General features: G+C 38.8%; 1 protein-coding gene across 1 annotated transcript in view; it reads right to left on the bottom strand.

The window, feature by feature from the left end:
* The window catches only part of KMT5B (lysine methyltransferase 5B), a 1528897-nt gene extending 1508589 nt beyond the window's left edge, over positions 1-20308 (bottom strand). The window contains exons 1-2 of the mRNA XM_044073539.1: positions 19864-20308; positions 17344-17459 (exon numbers count right to left, since the gene is read on the bottom strand). The gene's annotated coding sequence lies outside the window, so the exon portion shown is untranslated. The remainder of the gene's footprint in view (positions 1-17343; positions 17460-19863) is intronic.
* Between the last annotated feature and the right edge of the window lie 384 nt (positions 20309-20692).

The following is a 20692-nucleotide window of genomic DNA, read 5'->3' as shown; positions in this document are numbered from 1 at the left end:
TAATTGCTTTATAGTTTTCTCTATTCAATACTTCCACGATAGCATTCAATTTCTCCCCTTCCTTTTCCTTACTACCTTGTGTTCTTGTGGTAGGACTTTATCCATTACTAATTTGGCTGCACAGTAATGTATCCTATTTACTTCCGTTATGTTGCATGAATCTCTATAGAGAGTCCCAATTACTGCGTTCATTTGTTTTATCAAACTTCTAACTTTCTGGGTTTTATTGACCTTCTGCAGTCTTATTTCTTTCATTGATCTTAATATGTCTATCCATGGCTTTGTGTGTTAGCCATGTATGCACAAGGCATCCTACAAACTACATATGCTAAATCATACAGAAATAAAATTTTACAGTTTTTATAATGGGGATGTGTTATCTGCCCTTCTACTCAAACAAAACATTGTGCAGATGCACCAGCCTATTGGGACATTGTGAATCTGCAGCCCATGTCATATAAGTGCACATATACCATAATTATGGTCACAGCAGCATACATGTGGCATGTGCAGGCTGGCATTTAAGCACATATGTTGGGACAAGCAATATTCATGTGAGCATACATCACAAAAATTTAATGATTATTTATGCATGAATATGCCCTGTGAGATGTCATCACAGCTGCAAGAGTATGCAAACTACATAAGACCTCTTATATAGTGAAAAGCGGTTAATGGTCCAGTTATGCAATGCTGAAATGTTTTTGCAGTGGGCCTGCAGCTGTAAGCATCTGCAAACTACTTAACAGTGAAAGTGAAAAATATGTTGGCAATGGTCAACATACATAGTGTTGCAGTGTACTTGTGGTGGGCTTGGTGCAGACATGCAATCCAGAACTGGGCCTGTGTTCATTTAATGCATAAGTGCATGGCAAGTCAAGAGAGATTTTTACCTGGAGACTATAATGTAGAACAAGATCAATGCAAGGACTCACCAGCATGCAACACACAATTTTTTTTTTATTACATAAAGTGTTTCCTTTACTATTAGAGCGACAAAAGAGGAGACAAATCTTATTTGCCCATTTCGGTATACTGCCACTATCAGTTGTTACCTCCTCCTCCCCCCCTATGGTTCCTCAGTCCCTTCTGTTAAACAATAGTTTGTCACAGCTATCTACCTGCAGAACACAAGCTAGCTATCCACAATACAAGGTGTTCACAACATGTCTGCTTCACTCCTTCCTTCATGCAGGCTATCACACATGATGACATTATCCAGCCCCAAGGAATTCCCTGCAGGCTTTTTAGTGCAACTCTTCAGTAAGATGGCCTGCTGGTGCTCCTGCAGAGATGTCACCCATATAGTCTCAGTCTACTTGGGTGTCAGCAGGCCCAACAGTGTCTACTTAGTAACATACTGGCATGACGTCAAGTACAAATGGGATACAAACATAGGCAGCCTCAACAGTCCAATGTAGATGTATCCAGGCTGGGAGAACACATCTGCAAGTGTCTAATTTCATCACTCTTCATTGTGTTCCCAGGATTCTTTCCAAACACAACTACCATGTCTTCCTAATGTTTTGCCATCACTCCAGTGTCCCTGCCAATCACTGTGTTGCCATTCAGCTGTGTATCAGCCTTGCATTGATATACAGCCACTGACATTCCTGCAAGGCATATTACATCTTATCTGTTCACAACAAAAGGTTCCTGTATTTCTCAAAAACTACCACCATACTGATAACCTTTAGAATGTGCAGTTTTCACTGCATAAGATTCTCATGTGTCCACTTCCACTTACTGCAGGTTCATCCTTTCAAACTCCAAAGACCATTCTACGTGTTACCTTTTCCTTATGGGTTATGAGCCGTGTTTGGGGTGGACTTGACAAGTCATAAACAGATGATCTGGACTCCCATGCCCTTTTCTCCATTCACACAGATTAGCACGATAAAAATGAATGTTTGCGGGTTATAAGTATCTCAATGCGCAAGTACCATCACTCGACTACTGTGCTTAGCATTTACGCATCATAAGCGTGTATATATTTTGCCTTTCAGCAAGTCAATTAACCAGACAATACTTTGGGGCAAATGTGAATTTGGGATATACACCCTAATGGTCCGCTATACCACAAGCCCAGTTACTACCTACCAAGCTATGAAAAGAACTACAGTCTTTACTAACAGAATTCCTGAATATAAAACTATAGTTATTGCATAGACTAAAAGTAAATGCTCACAAGGGAAGCAGCTTGCAAATTTAGCTTACCTAGCACGGTGTACCAAATGTTGCATGGTGTCAACAGTAGTCGTAGATAAACTGCTTTGCCTTTCATTTGAGAAATGATGCAACTGCAGCTGCCAGGAAAGCTCTCCTTCTAACACCCCTCCCACACAGAGTAATTTGTGCGAGAAATGGAAATTGTTGATCCAAAATTTCTATTTATTTCTTACCATTACTAGTATGTGAAAGTACCATGAAAACGGTAGTGTGCTATATCTACATGCTTCAGGGAAGAAACCTTGAAAAGATAGAGAAGTGAAGGTAAAAAAAAAAGGACTTGTAAAATTTGATATGTTAAATTTCAGAGAAAGTATTGTGTTGATGACAAGAACATTTCAAAGTTACTGTCAGACACGGAAAATATGAAATATATGCTATTTGTTCATACAGGCACATTTCTAACAATCCACAAAGTTTATGCAAAGACTGTGAATCCTGTGAGATATACAATTAATCAGTATCACAAATTGTGTGGCACTAAAATTACCAGGCAAGGAACAGACTTATGAAAGTGTAATTTAACTTCAAACAGAATTACGTTAACTATCTCCAGTGGCAAAAAGGATTAATACTCTAAATGCATTCCTGGGTAACACAATTTGGGAGACTGAGAGCTGGCCACAAATAATGGGACTTAGTGAGGTAGGCTGATCTGCATGTCCTCAAAGCTGGTATACCCCCTACCACCCAACCCTCACTCCTCGAGTACAAAGGTGCTGTATGGCTCCTGCCTAGCCCAGGAATACCCAATTCTCACCCTTTGGAATGAATGGGCAGACTAGCAAGTGAAACTACCCCACCACAGTTAAAAAGGAGCACAGAGAACAGTCCAAAACATTTAAGGTCTCCTGTGAGACAGGCAAGGTTAAAACTACTGAAGTTGTGAGGGCTTTGGAAAGCACATGAAACATTCTGATGGCAAGTGTGATGACAGATATGGCTACAAACATGTTTAAAATATCTTATGACTAATGAATTATGTGCAGAAGCTGTTGAAAAGAGAATCACCTCTCTGAAGTGACCAAGAAATAAAGTAGTTTTCAATTAATATTCAGAAAAAGAGACTATGTGTATTCACAAAATGACACAGAAATAAGTTGCTTACTGGTACATTACATATTAAAGAATGTGCAATGCACCCAGCAAAATAATGTACAAATAAACTTGGGTTTTAAGAAATGTGGTGTTTGGACTACATTATGATGCATTGTGATGCAAGGCATGCTCAAATATTGGAAGCACGACAGTCTAAGAGTTAGATGGAGGCCACGGAGTAAACTACTTCATTTTATTTACCATATAAAACCTTTGGGTTAGAAAATGCTTGCATATATGTATGATAATTATACAATAAAAGCTAGTTAGTATTTAAAAATGTGCAAGCTGACTGATCAGCCCAACCAGCATGCCCACTGCAAACAGAGCATACATCAATAGAAAAAGGTTGTGTTCTCCAAGTCTATGCTTCATTTCAAGCATCCAAAATTGCTTCATACTTTAGGTCCATCCCTCATAAAATCTGGTTTTACGGCAAATCACTGAGGGGATAAGTTACTAAATAATAATGACAACGCAATGCACAATCACATAAATCCTGTTATTCTAGCAGCATTCCACATTTGTAAGAGCAACATTTACAATAGGGACCTTTGCCCCCTTATTTAAGGCTCTGTGACATTTCTTGAGCTAAATGATCAAGAGGTACATACAGAGGGCAGAGAAAAATACAAGGAAAATCAAGTACATTCTGCAAAACTAAAGAAACATACCAGATTTTCCTTGTATTTTTACCCCGTCTCTCTTGTACCTCTCAACTGTCTAGATTTTACAGGTTTTTTTTTTTTTTTTTACCAAAACTAAACAAAAAATCAAATAAATAGCTATGACACACGCTTCCTTTCTCCACTGCTTGCTTTCCAAAGAACTGATGTACTGTTTAAGCATGGGAACGCAAGTCCCATACCCAGCATATCAAAGCAGCAGAAGAATGCTGAAACAAAATGGAGGAACACCAAAGCATAGTTATACAAAAACATTATTTAAAATAATAAATAATTTCTTTCTTAAATAATATCATTGTATAATAGCAATATTCATGATCAAACCATGCCAACAGTGGCTAATTCTTCAATACACCACACCCACTATCTGGTTATTGCTTAATGATAAACAGTTCCAACTGGTTCATATAGATAGAACTTGGGTAGTCTGACTTGCAGAAAATAACAGACAATAAGAATGCACAGTCTCAATGTGGATAATAAGAATATGCAGAATAAAAAAAAGCATCAGTAAAAATACATAATATAGGAACAAATATATAAAAATTAGAGGAAGTGGTGGTGTTTTTATTTTGTTGCTTGACACTAACCAGAAAATATTTTATTTTCAAATTGAGCACATAGGTTCCAAGTTGTATAATTTTAAATTCACCTAAGATTACATCCAAGACTTTCACTTGGAATACGGTCAGTACCTGAAGTGTTTCAAGAAGCAGATGCAAAGATCAAGATGCCTAATTATATGGGATCAGGCCAATGAAGGGCATGAAGAACCAACTTAGTGGGTGGGAAACAATAAAAACTGGAATCAGGAATGACTTTTGTCTAAAACATATGAAGGAAGACACCAAGCCAAAGCAATACTGTTTAACGCTTTCTTCTTTAAGAAAGCAAGACTTCTTCGGAACAGATACACTATTTCAAGCCACTTTAAATACAAATTCAAAACGCCTCTCCTGATTTTGCTTCCAGCAAATCAAAAAGAAGCTTTTCCTTTTATTCACAACAATAAGCACTTACATTCAGAGCTTCATTTAAACCTGGATGTGTACTGTATTAACAGTACAACTTATTTGTTATACCAATTCTGCCTTCAAAATGGTACTGAAATCACATCCAGTAAAGAAAGAAAGAATCTTGCTCCATGTCAATTAATGCATAATCCAGACAGCTTATATATGGTGTTAGTTACTACCCCTAGTTTATAACAAACACACATCCTGTAAACTACAGAAATATTTTTGTATTATTTTCCTGTGTAAAAATGCATTACAACAAGTGCAATTAGACAAACCATCATCTCAGAATTGCAAGAAAATTTTGCTCTAGGGCTAAAACAAAGATCTATCTAAATTTAATACAGAAACATAGAAAACTGGGCGAATAAACCTATAAACCTTGCAAAGCTCACATGGGCAAGTTTCTCTCATTTTTGCCAATACAAGTTTGAGAACCTGCTCCCTAAAATATCTTTTAAACTACTTCTGGTATAAACAAACAGAAACAATGCCCACAATTCTAACTATATCTAGGTTTCTCTATACTAAATTATTCAGTTTGACTTCAACATCTATTTTACTGCCTAGGAATCTACGCGATAAATGGACAGGACAGGCTAAAACAAAAATAATCCTCCTTGTTATTTTCTAAAATTGGAGAATATAAAGTCCTTCTTTCGTAGGTTTTGAAAAATATTTTCCACAAACACATTGTTAGAACCATCTGCCAAAAGCATTACCTTCAGATTACCCATTCATACAGTTATACCTGAACGGATTAAGCATGAAACTTCTCACTACTTGTCACTTAACTATACTTTGACATGATGGAGCAAGGCTTTGTTAAAACTTATGTTTGCAAAGTCAGATTTTCCATAACATAGGCAAACATATTTCATTTTAACTATTCAGAAACATAATCTTTATTAGCATAATGCTTTATATATACATATATATATATATATATATATATATATATATATATATATATATATATAAACACACTGCCTTAAAATTTCTGTGCCTTCTAATGGAATTAAGCATTTTCATATCAAAACAAAATTTTCCCATATCAAAACAAATATGATAGGCAAGTACTAAGCTAGCTGCCCTTGTAGCTCATTTTAACCATAGCCAATTTTCCTTCTCCGGTTTGAATTAAACTATCCCATTTAGTTAGAGATTGTATAATTATCAACCATGGGATGGGTAAGGCCAATCACCCCTAATGAGAATAACTGGGATCAACAATACGTAATTTGAGGAAGTCCATGCATGGGATAAAGCATTTAGGAACTGCCTCTTCTCATTAGTAGTAAATGAGTTTCCTATCCATAGATCCAAGTTTTGTTTGAATATGAACAGGGATGATCTTGGATGGGTAATCTGTTCTGAGCAGCAGTATCCTCTTTGAGATATCCCTGTCCTTCCAAATGGTTCAGCTGATATTGCAGAAGAGGTTTAGATTCCTAAACTGGAGTATTTCTGATGCCATTTGACTTGCTAATGTGTGGTAAACCCATCAGTATTGGGTCAGAGGATGCCTTATATGCCAAACACAGGTCACCTCGTCAGTCTGTAAGATACAGAGTACAGTGACATCTTAAAATCCTTAATGAAATACAAACAACAACCACATCTTACAGAGGAAAACACCTTAACCACTTCATTATTTAAATACTTTCTAAACTAAACTCGATTATAGACTTCAGAGGCAACAATGGACTAAAATGGGGTACCTGTATGATTTTTGAATTTTGGGGATATCTCCAAAAAAGTAAAGTCTTGGAAATTCAACAAAATTATCTCCAATGTACAACCATTCCGATAACTATAAATCATTTCTTATACCTTTTCAATTAAAGCTGCTCATTTTTTAGTTATAGCTTTCGTTACTTAGCACGGATATCACTTCAGTAACATCAGTACTCATCACCACTAAGCCATCTCATTTACCTGCTTTCATGTACCTTAAATTATGAGAACTGGCTATTTCAACATTATTTTTTTGCCTCTTGCTCAAACTGAAGCATATTTTTTGTCTCTTGCTCAAACTGAATTTTTTTATTTTTCAAACTTTTTATTAGGTTTCTGAAAAACTGAGAATTCTTCTATATAGAGTTTACAAAACCTGAATAAAAAGTGTATGTTTTTTTGAAATATGACTGGCATAAATATATTTCAAATTTAAGCTTCTAATACACAGATTTTAAAACTTACACATGGTATGTACTATAAATGTCCTTTTTGAAGGACATATAAAAAAAGTCAGCCCTTTCTTTAAAATGGCCAGCTCATTCTCATAAATGTCTAATTATCAAGACAAAAATCCTTTCGTATGATTTGTCTTTCATATTAACACTATTCACGCTACTGCCAGTCAGCTCAATCCTTATTCCAAATAATCAGTTTGCCTTCCTGCTTTATTAATATTTTCCACCTTTGATAAAATTTGGTTTGACTCAATATTTACATAACTCAACATTCGAGTCCCACAATGTCCCATCTAAAATTAAATCCATGCTCAGAATGTCTGCAATAAAATGCAGCTCTCCTCCTGAATGTGAACTGTTGCTATGATGTACAATGTTCAAGACAGTTCCCAGTCTTTAACTTAAGTTTATTTCATCTAATATAGACAAATAAGAAATCAGCTTGCACCTTTCGCAATCTGTGCCACTATAACCTCTCTCACACCTCTTCCTGCTGTTGTACTGTTGCCTGGTGGAACTCTCCTATGCAATCTCTATAAAAAAAACACCCCTTCCAGTTGCTGTGACAAGTCAAAATGGGAGCCTGGTCCCAATTACAGTTTTTTCAGGTAATCTCTTGGCTTTCCTGTTTAGCTGGAAAAGGATCACCACTCCCACACAAAATATACATTCTAAACGTTCATATAAATGTATTGCATTGCTTATATACAGTGTTATTAGCAGACCAGAGTTCCAATGTAGCGACCCCTAACCGGGAAAAGCCTAAAGACAGAACACATGCTCTTTAAATCTTATAGGAAATTCTAGTATTTCTTTTTCTATGCATAAAGTGCATTCCAAGAAGTGAAATTGGCCAAAAAAACTGATAGCTGTGGGGGGAAATTTTTCTTTCTATCTAAATCTGCTAACAAAAATACAAAATGCAGGGTCAAACTTACAAAGCCAGCATGGATAAGTAGATTCCAGAGAAATGTGTCCAAACTACCCAATTTTAATACACAATTATCACCCTGATGACACAAGCATCAAACTACTAGTACCTAATGATGTTAATATTAATAAAATCCGCAGTGTGGTTGGCACTACAGTAGTAAACAAGGTGAAAATAAAGCAAACAACTTGGAGGTCAAGAATATTCAGATCCGATAAATAACAAATATATATATATTATATCTAATGTTCATTAATTTACACAATTTTCTATGTCTGTTAAGACTTTGTGTTAAGAAGAGGACAAGTTCATGGGTTAAATGTATTACAATGCTAATAAAAACTGGTTAACAGTTAATAAAATTAGCACAAAGTTTTCTGGGGGATACAGCTGAGAAGTTTAACATGTTTCTTTATTTAAACATAAAACAAACCTAGTGGTAATACTCCCAAGTCACAAACAGAAATTGTTCCCGTTTAATATCTCTGCTGACACCTGAGCGAATACTTACAGCAATTAACATTAGCAAAACTATTACTGGATGTGATGGCATAATCTTAGATTTCTTAAAATTGGCATGGAATATATTGCTTCCACTGTGAAAATTTTCCTACAGAATGGAAAAGTGTGTAAGCACTAGCACTTAAAGTGAACAAAAATACAGTTCTGAACTACTGCCCAATCACTCTGCTCATTTCCCTCTTCAGACGTTTTGAAATAATGCTTAGTCAACAAGTTGCAGGCTACTCATCAACATACCTTCAGTCAGAAATATTCCACCAAGTCTGCTACTGCTGCTTCTATTGCTACTACTACATAGATGATACTACCTGCATGAATACAAACTACCTGCATAAATACAAACATCTGTGTAATCTAAATGACATGCTGTCTGCTCAGTTGGTCTACTGATGTTTAGGTAAGACTGCACCTGTAGCAATATATCAGCAAAACAAGTATTCCTAAAGCCAACGGTCACGGTCTCTCACATTCAACCTAAAAAGCAGAGTCCCTCTGTTCTAAGTTTGCTACTCCCTAAAATGAAAATCAACACCATGGAGAAAATTAAAGTGACATAATCAATTTGGTGCCAAGCAACCCTTTCTCCAACTCCAAGCCGATTTTCAAAACTACAGAGATGGTCTGATAAGCAGTCACTACAAATTAATAATATAGCAATGGTCAAAAGTACGCACTTCTTTTCTGAACTTTCATTACCCAAATTACATGGCAAGGATAGTGGTGTCATTAAACACATAATTAAATTCAAGGTAAACACCTGCACCACACCACACGTCACATAGTTCCTCAAAACCTACACCACCAAAACACACACACACACACACACACACACACACACACACACACACACACACACACACACACACCTACATTTGCAGAGGCTCTCAATAAAAATCTGCCCAAGCAACAGGGACCTCCAAAGCAGAAACGCAAGCAACTTCCACCCCCCCCAAGACAACCCAAATGACACATAGCCCACAAACTCAGTGTGCCACTCAACCACAGCCCATAAGGCCTAACAACATACCCAATACTCTAGTCATAGGTGACTCTACAGTCAGGCACACTGATCTTTCACTCACCAGGCTAAACAAGGAGAAAAAGTTACTGTCAGCTGCCTGTCGGGTGCCAGGATCCGCCACATAATGCACGCACTCAGGTCACTCCAGAACAAGTACTAATATGACTGTCATTATCCACGTTGGTGTGAATGACCCGAGACGTACCTCTATGGACTACATGAAGAGAGACATGGAGGAGCTGCCCGATCTTGTAGCCCAGGCAGGTATGTCCCTAGCCCTGAGTAGCATCCTGCCATCACCTAGAAGGATACCACAGTACAAGGACAAAATGATTGACTTCAACAATTGGCTAAGCTTCTGGTGTCATTCTAAGGGGATCCAGTATCTGTCTGCCAGGGATGACATGATCGACACACCACAATGCTATGCCAAAGATAGCCTGCACCTGTCACCCTTGGGATTCCAGATACTGACTAAGGGTCTTGCCACCCCTATAGTGCCTTTTTTAGGCAAGGTTCAAATGACAAATTTACCACCATAACAAGTACAGGCAAGCAAAATCGGAGGGTAATGCTCCTCAATGATAGAAGTCTAAACCTCAAAATGCACTTACTCGAGGCACTCCTTAAAATGGAGAACATCAACATCTGTGCAGTGACAGAGACCTGGTTCAAGGCTCCAGAGAGCGCCCCTGCATTGCCAGGCTATAATTCATACCACACTTTTCGGCCACCTAACCTGGACCGAAACACAAAAGGCGGAGGCGTGTCCATGTTCATTAAGGATATCCACACCTCCAGGCTACTTGCACAGCATAATGCATCAGAGATTATCCAAATGCAACTTACTCTGGGCAAGACTGCAATCCAAATTGTAGTTTGCTACAGATCCCCCACCATGCCCCAGGATTCCCACCCCTAATAATGGGCGATTTTAACTACCCTACCATTAACTGGGAAAACTACTCGTGTACCAACTCCTTTGCTCAATGTTTTCTGCAATTCATAAATTCCAATGCCTTGGATCAACTTATCCACAACCCCACCAAGGGCAGCAATATCCTAGACCTGGTCATTACCAACATGGGCAGCCAGTGTTCCACACCAGAGGTCAATTCCTCGTTGGTCAGATCAGACCACAAGCTAAAATCACCCTAGACAGCCATATCCCACCCCCACCCTCCATTAGGGAAACCACCGTAAAAAATTTCGCCAAAGCCAACTTCTCGCTTCTTAAGACAGAAGTGGCAAACTTCACGACACCCATGCAGACAGACAATGGAGGTACGACTGCTGAATCATACACAAATGCACTTTATAAGCACCTACACAGTGCATGGATCGTGCAATCCCTAACAGAACCAAGATGCTATCTTCCAAAAAAAAGGAAGCCAATCTGGTGGTCCACTGCCATAAATAAAAACTCTACAACAAAAGAAAGAAACTGTTGCCAAAAAGAGTGAAATCCCATGATTTGGGGGGGGGGGCTCCCTGGTTCAGCCTCAGTAAAAAGCTGAGACCCCTCATAAACTCCTCCGAAGCTAGTTACGAAAACAAAATCGCCACTGATTCTAAAGACAACCACAAAGCATTCTATAGCTATGTCAAGAATCTAAATGGCAACACTCAAGATCTGCTCCGAGTTACAGCACAATGGTAGTAAATATAAAGAACCAACCGATATTGCCAACATCCTGGCAGATACGGTCAGTGCTAACTTTACCCCCCTCTCACCCCCTAAAGGGCCCATCTCTATACCGGAAGAATGCAAAGTTCCTGTAATCACGGCTGCAGAGGTAAAAATTACACTCTCCGAAGCCAAGAACACAACATCCATGGCACCTGACAACATCCCAGGCTGCGTTCTACATGAATTACAGAAGGAACTGGCACCCCACCTAAGAACCATGTTCAATCATAGCCTCACCTCAGGCTTTGAGCCCATTGAATGGCGCACAGCAACGGTTATCCCACTCCACAAAGGGGGAGCCACCACGGACCCCGGGAACTACCGCCCCATTAGCCTGACGAGCCTGGTCTGCAAGGGTATAGAACATATCATGGAACTTATAAACAATGACACTGGTAATCTCCAAACTCTGGTCCCCACCCACTTTGGGTTTGTAAAAGGCAGATCATGGCTCCTAAACCTGCCAGACTTCTTTGAAGCAGTCAACAAAGCTGTAGAAGAGGGTAAGGTGGTTCACACAGCCTATCTAAATCCAGCCAAGGCTTTCAACACCATCCCCCACTCTGGAATTATAGATAAACTCACTAAACTAGGTATAAAAGCCCTACGTCACAAGATATAAATCCCTATGTCACAAGATGGGTTGCCAACTGGCTCACAAACAGAACCCACACTGTGAAAGTAGCAGACTCCAAATCAGACTTCAGACCAGTGATAAGTGGAGTACCACAGGGTTCAGTCCTGGGTCCTCTCCTGTTTGGTATCTACTTCTCTGAAGTACATGCCAACACAGAAGGTCTTTGGCTAATGAAGTTCGCAGATGACTGCAAACTAGGAGCCATAATCGAAACTCCTAACTATGTGGACATCCTACAAAAGGGCCTCACTGAGACAGATGCCTGGTGTCAAAGCCATGGCTTTAAGCTCAATGCCAAAAAGTGCATGGTCATCCCTTTTGGTAAAATCTCTGTACCCATGAACTACCACATAGGCGGTAGTCTAACACCGAAAGTATGATAAGAGACTGAGGGACACAGGTGGACAGTCTCTCCTTTGATAATCACATCGCCACAGTAGTCAGGAAATCCTTCTATGTGGCACACCTCATCACAAAAGTGTTCTCATCCGGGGGGGGGGGGGGAATAGGTCATTGTTCCCCTCTACTTGCCACTCATTAGACCCATTATAGAATACAGCGCCCCTTTTGGTATGTACCTCACAAGACATCTACAACTGGAAAGGCCACAGAAATACCTCACAAAGAGGATTACCAGCCTCAAACAGATGCCATATGTAGAGTCTCAAAAAATTCCAGCTTTACTCAGTCGCATATCGCCTACTCAGAGGCAGTCTCTGCCTAACATACAAAGCTATGTCAAACCCAGAGCTGTTGGACATGCTCCACTTAAAAAAATCCCAATTCCTCCAAGCTGCACGCTGTAGCGACCTAAACCTGGTCACCACAATAAACAGAACATGCTGAAGAGATAGAATCATGTCCCAGAGACTTCCCATACTCTGTTCTACCTATCTATAATCAAACAAAGCTCCCCATTAGCACTCTTCAAGAAAAATCTTGACGATTGGATGGGAGATAGACAATTCACCCCGGGGATCACGTCTGTGACTCTGCTCGACAGGGCCACAGGAAAACTTTGGTGGCGAAAGCCAGGGTACCTTTTTGGCTAGGCTTACATAGGCCCTAGGGCCAATAGCCTAGTACCTACCTATGAACTAGCCTAGTGGGTCTAACCCTATCAAAAAGATAGACAAAATAAAAGTTTTCACGTTGAGGAAAAAAAAAAAAAAAAAAAAAAAAAATTTGCTACATGCTTTCTTGATCAGCTTTACAAGATGAATTTAGGTTTGGTTATTATTCTCTTTACTGATTACAAAATTCAGTAATAAAACAAGTTTATTTTAAAAATGAATAGAATTCGATTTTAAAGTTTAAGACCAGTGATTCATTACTTAAGAAAGTTTTATTTTAGACGGTAGGAGTCTAATAACCAACTTTAAGATGCAAGCTGTACTGAAAGCAATTCCCTCAATTTACAGAAAACCACCACTCGTTATTTTACTTCCACAACTTTTCGCTCATGTACTCACTCAGTCTATGCACAGTACATTATATCTATCTGCATACATACACACTTTTTTTTTTAAACCATGGTAAACAAATTTAACAGTTTATGGTAACCAGTCAATTATGTTTTGGGAGGTGAAAAGTAACTGCAGTACCTAAAGCAAACAAACGAAAATGTGAGAGAATATGCAAATTTCACACAAGGAGTAAATGTAAGAGCTGAACTCTGGACCCCAACTCTGCAAGTCAAAAATGCTAACCACAAAGCAGCTAAAAATGTCAAGGAAAGTCAAGAGTTCAACTATTTATTTACTTTATAAGCATGCTTATACTCTGGATGCTATTCCCTGACAGTTGAAAGAAGATTTTGTGGAAAGCTAAAATAAATAAATGTATTTACTGCAAACTGAAAAAAACAATGCAGGTTGCTGCCAACTCTATGGCTCTCAACAGAGGTTAGGTTTCTCCTTTTCTTTTCCAATTAAAAGACACCTACAGTGGGAGCAAGAGGGATGGACTACAACCTTCCAAGGGAAATTAAAAGCAATAAGGAGAACATTGGTCATTCAATCAATCCAACAATCTAAGGACTCTGGACATCAGAAAATGAAAGACTCCTTCATCAGGTAAATACCAGTCATTAAGGGAAGCAAAGACTACAGAGGGAGAGAAGATCATGCTGCATACACTGCATAACCACAATTAACATGAACAAGGCCCAAGACTAATACTGAATTCTCACTGATGCTTCACCGATAAGCACTGTAAATTGCTAAAAGGAGGCACACAGTTCAGTTACTTTGACAATGCTACCAAAATTCTTACTTAATTTTATACTTATGTAGGAGGCTGCAGCAGTGTAGCTAGGGTGGGGCAAAGGGGACAGCCACCACGGGTACAAAGTACAAGGAGGAGTGAGTAATCCATGCTTATCAGTCTACACTATAGTACATTAGTCATTGAAATGCTGGTATTGCAATTCCCATCAGAACTGATGTGATTAAAGCTCCATGTTTGGCAAAAACTGTAGCAAGCAGTTTGCTACACAAAAGAGAGGGACAATTGTTTTATATTTTAGAATGGAAGCACTTAGTTCTCACTGGTAGAGGACCTTTTTTGTTCCTCATCAACTTAAGAGTGGGGGGTGGGGGACACCACAATGGGGAAAGGCACTAGGTGCCAACCTAGCTAGCTACACCTTTGAGAGGATGGCTGCATTTCTTCCTACTTGCTCAAGAACGGACCTCTAAGTGGCTAGTTAAAAACTTTTTCCTGGACGAAAGAAAGAAGAAAAAAGGCAATGATACAGCAAAGTTGATAACTGTGGAACAGTAACATTTGTGAATAATATATTACAAAACTGAAAGTAATCACAATGTGTCTGAAGTACATCCAGAACTAATGTTGTCCTCAAGTGTCTCCTATTATCAACCCATTCATTTTGTCCACTAGGGAAGAATCTACCAACAAGGGTCATCATTAAAGGACAGATGGAAATTTTTCTAGGCCATAACAGAGTGCACACTATGAAGCACTGAAGGGAAAGGCATGCAATGGGCTATCCTTAGTGGGCATTCGGTCACTTCTGCAATGGACATTTTTACAAAGTAGCTCTTTCGCCTGCCCCACCCCAAGTCATAAGTGGTGGATCCTTCTGTCTTCACCACAGAGATCACATCATTCCATGTGCCTCAAAGTGCATGCAAACCTCACCCTCCATATCACAGAATTTAGCGGGCCATGTCAGTCACTACTTCCCCGCACAACGTGGCCTTCTCACTGCACAGGCTGCTAATCAAACTTCAGTCAGCTGAACTACTGTCAGAGCTCCATTCACCTGTGCTAAAAAAGCCAGGAAACTAGAACTTATGGATACATGGTAGTATTGCCATGTTCTATTTGGTTTAATCAAATATACTAAAAAATAAAATATAAAACATCCATTTCTAGGAAAACCTGGAATCAGCTCAGTTAGAAGTGAACTCTCACTGGTAATCTGTGGTCAATTCCAGCAATTGTGTTTTGGAGTTGAGGGGGATAGTTGTGCAACAAAATATTCACTTACTTATGCAGTATTCTCCCTTTGGTAAAATAATGTTGAGACAGTCCTGTAATTCAGACAGCATGACACTGACCAAAACACAAAATGGGGTGAAACTTATCTTTTCCATGAAAAGAAACACAAAACTTGATTCAGGAGAAAACTTAGGCCAAACAAAGCAGTATATGTGGAAGAGACTGGCAATACTACATCACCGACTGAAAAAAATTCTGCAGTTGGATAAGTTTTTATTGTTTTCTCTGCTCCCACTGCTTGATGGACATTAGTCCACATCCTGGCCAATCCATTCCCCAATCACCACGATGAGGGTCAACTGGGAGGGGCTATCATGTATACTGCCACAAGGAGTAGTTCAAAGTTTTTTCTACTTAGTGATATATTTGCTCTGCTGACACAGAGCTTGCAGAGCTGATGAGGAATATGCAATGAGCTGTCTATGCTTATTATCACTACACACCTACATAGGGGGTTAACACCAAGTAGACCCCCAGCAAAGAAGATGGTTTGTCCAGTTTCCTCCGGACCCCGCATCTCCATGTGCTCTTGGAGCACCTGTTCCCCTCTCCACCCCTTCCAAAGACATGTGAACAGACCACAACCCTTTAGCCTTCTACCTCCTCCACTGCTGGGCTTGCAAATTAAACCTGGGTCATAGTATGGACCTCATCCCTCTGCAAGGAGGGGCCAAGCTTGGATAAGGTTTCCACCATGAATTAGCCAACACAAGGATCATGAAACTTCGGTGTGTTCAAAATGTGTGCCGTCAAGACAAATCTGTAGTATAAGGGGGGAAACAAATTGAAAAACAGTCCAGATTAAGGCAAAACATATGGATCCCAAAACAAACAAAGGGTTATCCAATGGACCATCCGTTACAAGTTTTCAATCACGTTAATCCCTTCAGCAATAAGATCAGACATGACAAAATCTACATTTTTTTTTCATTCATAGGTTAGTACTAGGCTAACTGCCCTTGCGAGCCACTGTAAGCCTAGCCAATTATCCCTTGTGAGACTCGAACCCTGCACCTTGTGTTTGTAAAGCAAACACCTTAACCATTAGGCCAACCCAATAAGGAAGGAAAATTCAACATGGTAGGAAAAGCAGCAAAATGGAGATTTGTTTTTCACTGAAGCTAAGTAAGTACTGCTAAATAATTTGGAGGTACAGCACCAAATATGTTCAGTGTCTTAACTTATTAAGAAAGGGTCAGGCAAGTTTATGCTCATGTCTGCTAATTAAGCTCATCATTTTATCTACACAGTTTTATTTACACTGTCATTTTTGCACGGTTGTTAACTAGAAACAAAACAATTAAGGCTGCGCCTTTGGTCTTCTGAAAGAAAAAAACTCTGTATTCCAACTTTAAGTGGAACTTTCCATTATATGAACAAATTAGCTGTATGACAGACAGCAATACTTTACCATAACTTTTACAATTTTTAGATTATGGGAATCACAGAAATTATAAAAACAGCAATGGCTGGAGGAAAGATGGATCGTACTTTGTGTGACAGTACGATAGTGGTGAGCCTGACTTCACCAATAAAATGACTGCAGAAAATTTTTACCTGACCAAGTTTCAAGATTTATATCTATAAAATGTACTGCATTAAAAGTGGGTCAATTTTTATTAAGCTGAAGAGGTTGTAAACAAATTCTCAGCAACATACATTTATAATTAACAAAATCTACACTTCAAAAGACTGAATATGAAAATAAAATTAGCAGAACCAATAAGAAGTTACTTTCTAAAGAAATAAGTGGAAGAGAGAAAGAAAGGATCTGCTAAGCAATTTTTAAATACCTGTTGATTCCTGCTAACAAGAACAATTAAAGCAGGGCCTCAAACACACAATATTGTTAGGGTTTCCTTCTACTGGCAGCACACCTGAATTTCGATGTTTAGAAGTTCAGTAACAGCTAAGGAAAACAGAAGAGAATATTCTGTAACATACATTTTATTTCATGTACAAAGCACATTTATGAAGTTATAAATCTGTAACAATTTAGTAAATGCCAGCTTGCTAAATTCAATAACAAAAAAGGTTGGACTTGGGAAATGCCAGACATTTTTTTTTTTTAATGTGCATACATAAAGGATATGAAAACTTAGTACAGAATGGAAAATGCATACAATGTTCATTCCGTTTTTTACTTCCTGTTTATCAAATTCTGGTCATGGGTGCCTGCAGCTTAGCCCTTAAAGCAAAAGGAGTGAGCTAAGAAATCAATGCTGGATGGGATGCCAGTTTACTACAATACACTCTAAAATTTATTTTTATTTATTTATTCAAATTTGTTGACCGGGAGTGCCCGACTGGACGTAGGTCCATTTTCAGCGGAGGCCCGGGGAGAAAAGCTCCACAGTTAAAATAAAACAGACAGTACTTACATTGGATTACATAGTGATTAACAATTTACATAGCAATTACTTACAACATATTTACAGATGAAGAACATAGTACATCAGTAGACATCTAGAATCTTTATCTGTGAAGTGCATACCAGACATTAACAAATGTTACAAGAAGAAGTTCGTACTGTATAATAAGTACTGGCTTAAGAGCATCTGAGCTTGATATAATCAAGGTAGTTATGCAAAATGCAAATCATGCAAAACATAGGGGGCAAATCAGCACCTTGCCAAATTAAATACACATGCGTTTAAAATGTATGGGTAATGTGTGATCGCACTTTAGTGAAATAGTGCACGAGAGCAGCAACTGTCTGGCGCTGCAGTTGTCAAGGTCAGGCGTGATATGCATCACTGAAGGGGAGTAGTGCTAGTCGTAAGTTTAATGACATTATCTATGATTTTAGTTTCAGCTGTATGCAACCCAATACTGTAAAAACAGATATGCTTATATCCTTGATTGATACTGTCAATGCACATTCAAGTACACATTTTCAAGTTATAAGGATTGTGGTACTCAAAGTGCAAGTAGTAAGACAGCAGGTAAACATTACATGGTTAATTAAATTCACGGTTGCATGGTCCCCAGTAAAAGAAGGACTGGCCAGTGACAATCCAGGATGTGAAACAAAAGGAAGTAAAAGTCCTAATGTACACTAGATGTGCGCTTTTGTTGTAGTGACTTTTTTAAAGACAACTGGCCTGTAAAATGAATGCTAAATATAATACACACTTCTCTAAAAGGCCACATTTTTGTAACAGTACTTAATCTTCTAATCAAAGGTATACCCTTTTACCACCACCCCTTAGATTTTTAACACCGCCCCCATTTTCCACCAATTGGTTCCCAAGCCGTGTGACGTCACCACATCTTTAAATCCACAAAGAAACAAAATTTTAAGATAGCAAACTTAATACAGTATATTCAAGTTAGCTTGCATTACTCGTTTGAAAAATATTAATAAAGTAGTAAGACGAAAGTTAATTCAGAATACTTCTGAGGACTGCATTTCATATTTCAAACACAAAACCAGTAAAAAAATACCATGCTAAAATCTAAATACAATAAAGCATTACAGTTTTACATCCAATTATAATGACACGAAGCATTTATACTTAACCATGCTCCAAAACTACGCATTTCCGAACAAAGACCTCCCTCCCCATTGAGCCCACTGTACGGTCTTTATTGACAATCCCGTGTCTTCTCTTCAGAATTCCATATTATCATCAAGTATTGTCTAACTTCGTTTGCTGACACCCGGAGGTAGAGAGAAAAATTGCTAGTACAACTGCTAAAAAAGTAGTGCAAAAAAAGTATTTACTACGGTTATTTACCCCCACCTTGTGGCAACTTCACCAATTACAACTACAACTGCAGAGTCTTCTTATGATTAGCTGTTTCTTGTGTATTTCCATACTTCAGCACCTTAACAGTATCAAACTTTGTCATATACGTTTAATTGCTGTAAAATGCATTCAAAAATCAAAAGGCTATGGTCGCTCTTATTTCAAAACAAAAAAGTCTGTTACTGACAACATGGGAGTGCGGGTGAATTTAAATAGCCCCAGCTTGTCTCTTTAAATCAGATACACAAAAAGATATTCCCACCTGTCAAATGTAATGCTGGCAATAAATTGTCGACAGTAAAATGAATAGAACAAATAACTTGAAAGTAAACACTGCCAAAACCAAATGCACAGAGTTGTAAATCACATTTTTAAAAGCCAAAGATCTCAGGCCCTGGCTTCTTTTTTATCACACTCTCCCACACACACGCACACACACTCACAAACTCATCTCCATGACACTCTAAGTCTTTCTACCACCCCGACAACATTTTTAGCACTAACAAAGTAGCAAGCTCTGCCAATTGCGATTGGACGCAGACACTTTTGGAAAGTACCCACTTTAGTCTATCTGTTGAAAAACAGATGCCCCTTCCTCCAAGCTCGGAATCGCAGGGAATCCCATCCGATATTTCGAGGGAAACTAAAAATTTCCAGAAAATTAACATTAAAATTCAAGATGGCTGCCAACAGGGGGAAAGCAAGAGAGAGACGCAGCACCGCTCCCGCACACGCAAAGTAGTCCCCCAACCAGTTTTTTTCTTCACATTGATGAAACCATATCAAGGCCTTCTCTCTGTTAGGTTCGAACCTTTCCCTCTCCGGGTCACCGTTCGGTGGGCAGCATTTGTTCTCGAGTGGGAAGGAGCGACTGACGTTGCATAGATGGGGAGGGCTCGGCGGAGGTGTACTGAATGGTTGTGCATCAACTCTTTCCCTTTAAATCTCCAGCTGTACAGAGAGAGAGGGGCAGGCATCTTTCTGCAGCTTTGGGGAGAGCATGCTTTACCACAATTTTTGCTTGCCAATGGGTGCCAGCTACGGTAATAGTTTATAACACAGCCCGTCAGTTTGTTCTAATTCCTATACACAGTTTCCACTTATCTTTCACCACTTGGTAGAAGCTGGGTTGCCATTTTTGTTAGAGATGTTCTTACACTAACAATAAACAAATGCTTGTGTGACAGATGGGTCAACAAACGATCAATGCATTGTTGTTGCATATCGACCAGTAATAGAAAATAACTAAAGCAGTGTGTAATAGTACTATTTGCACAAAGTGCCATTTTGCGCTTGTCATTTCTTATACAGTGAGCAACTTTGTTCACTTTTATACATTCACTCCTTGTGTGTGTTTTTTTTTTTTTTTTGCACATGGGCGAAATAAAGT

The sequence above is a fragment of the Protopterus annectens genome, chromosome 6.part0 (assembly GCF_019279795.1).
Source record: "Protopterus annectens isolate FY-2018-M chromosome 6.part0, PAN1.0, whole genome shotgun sequence".
NCBI classification, from domain to species: Eukaryota; Metazoa; Chordata; order Ceratodontiformes; family Protopteridae; genus Protopterus; species Protopterus annectens.
This window is presented reverse-complemented; position numbering and strand designations above follow the sequence as displayed.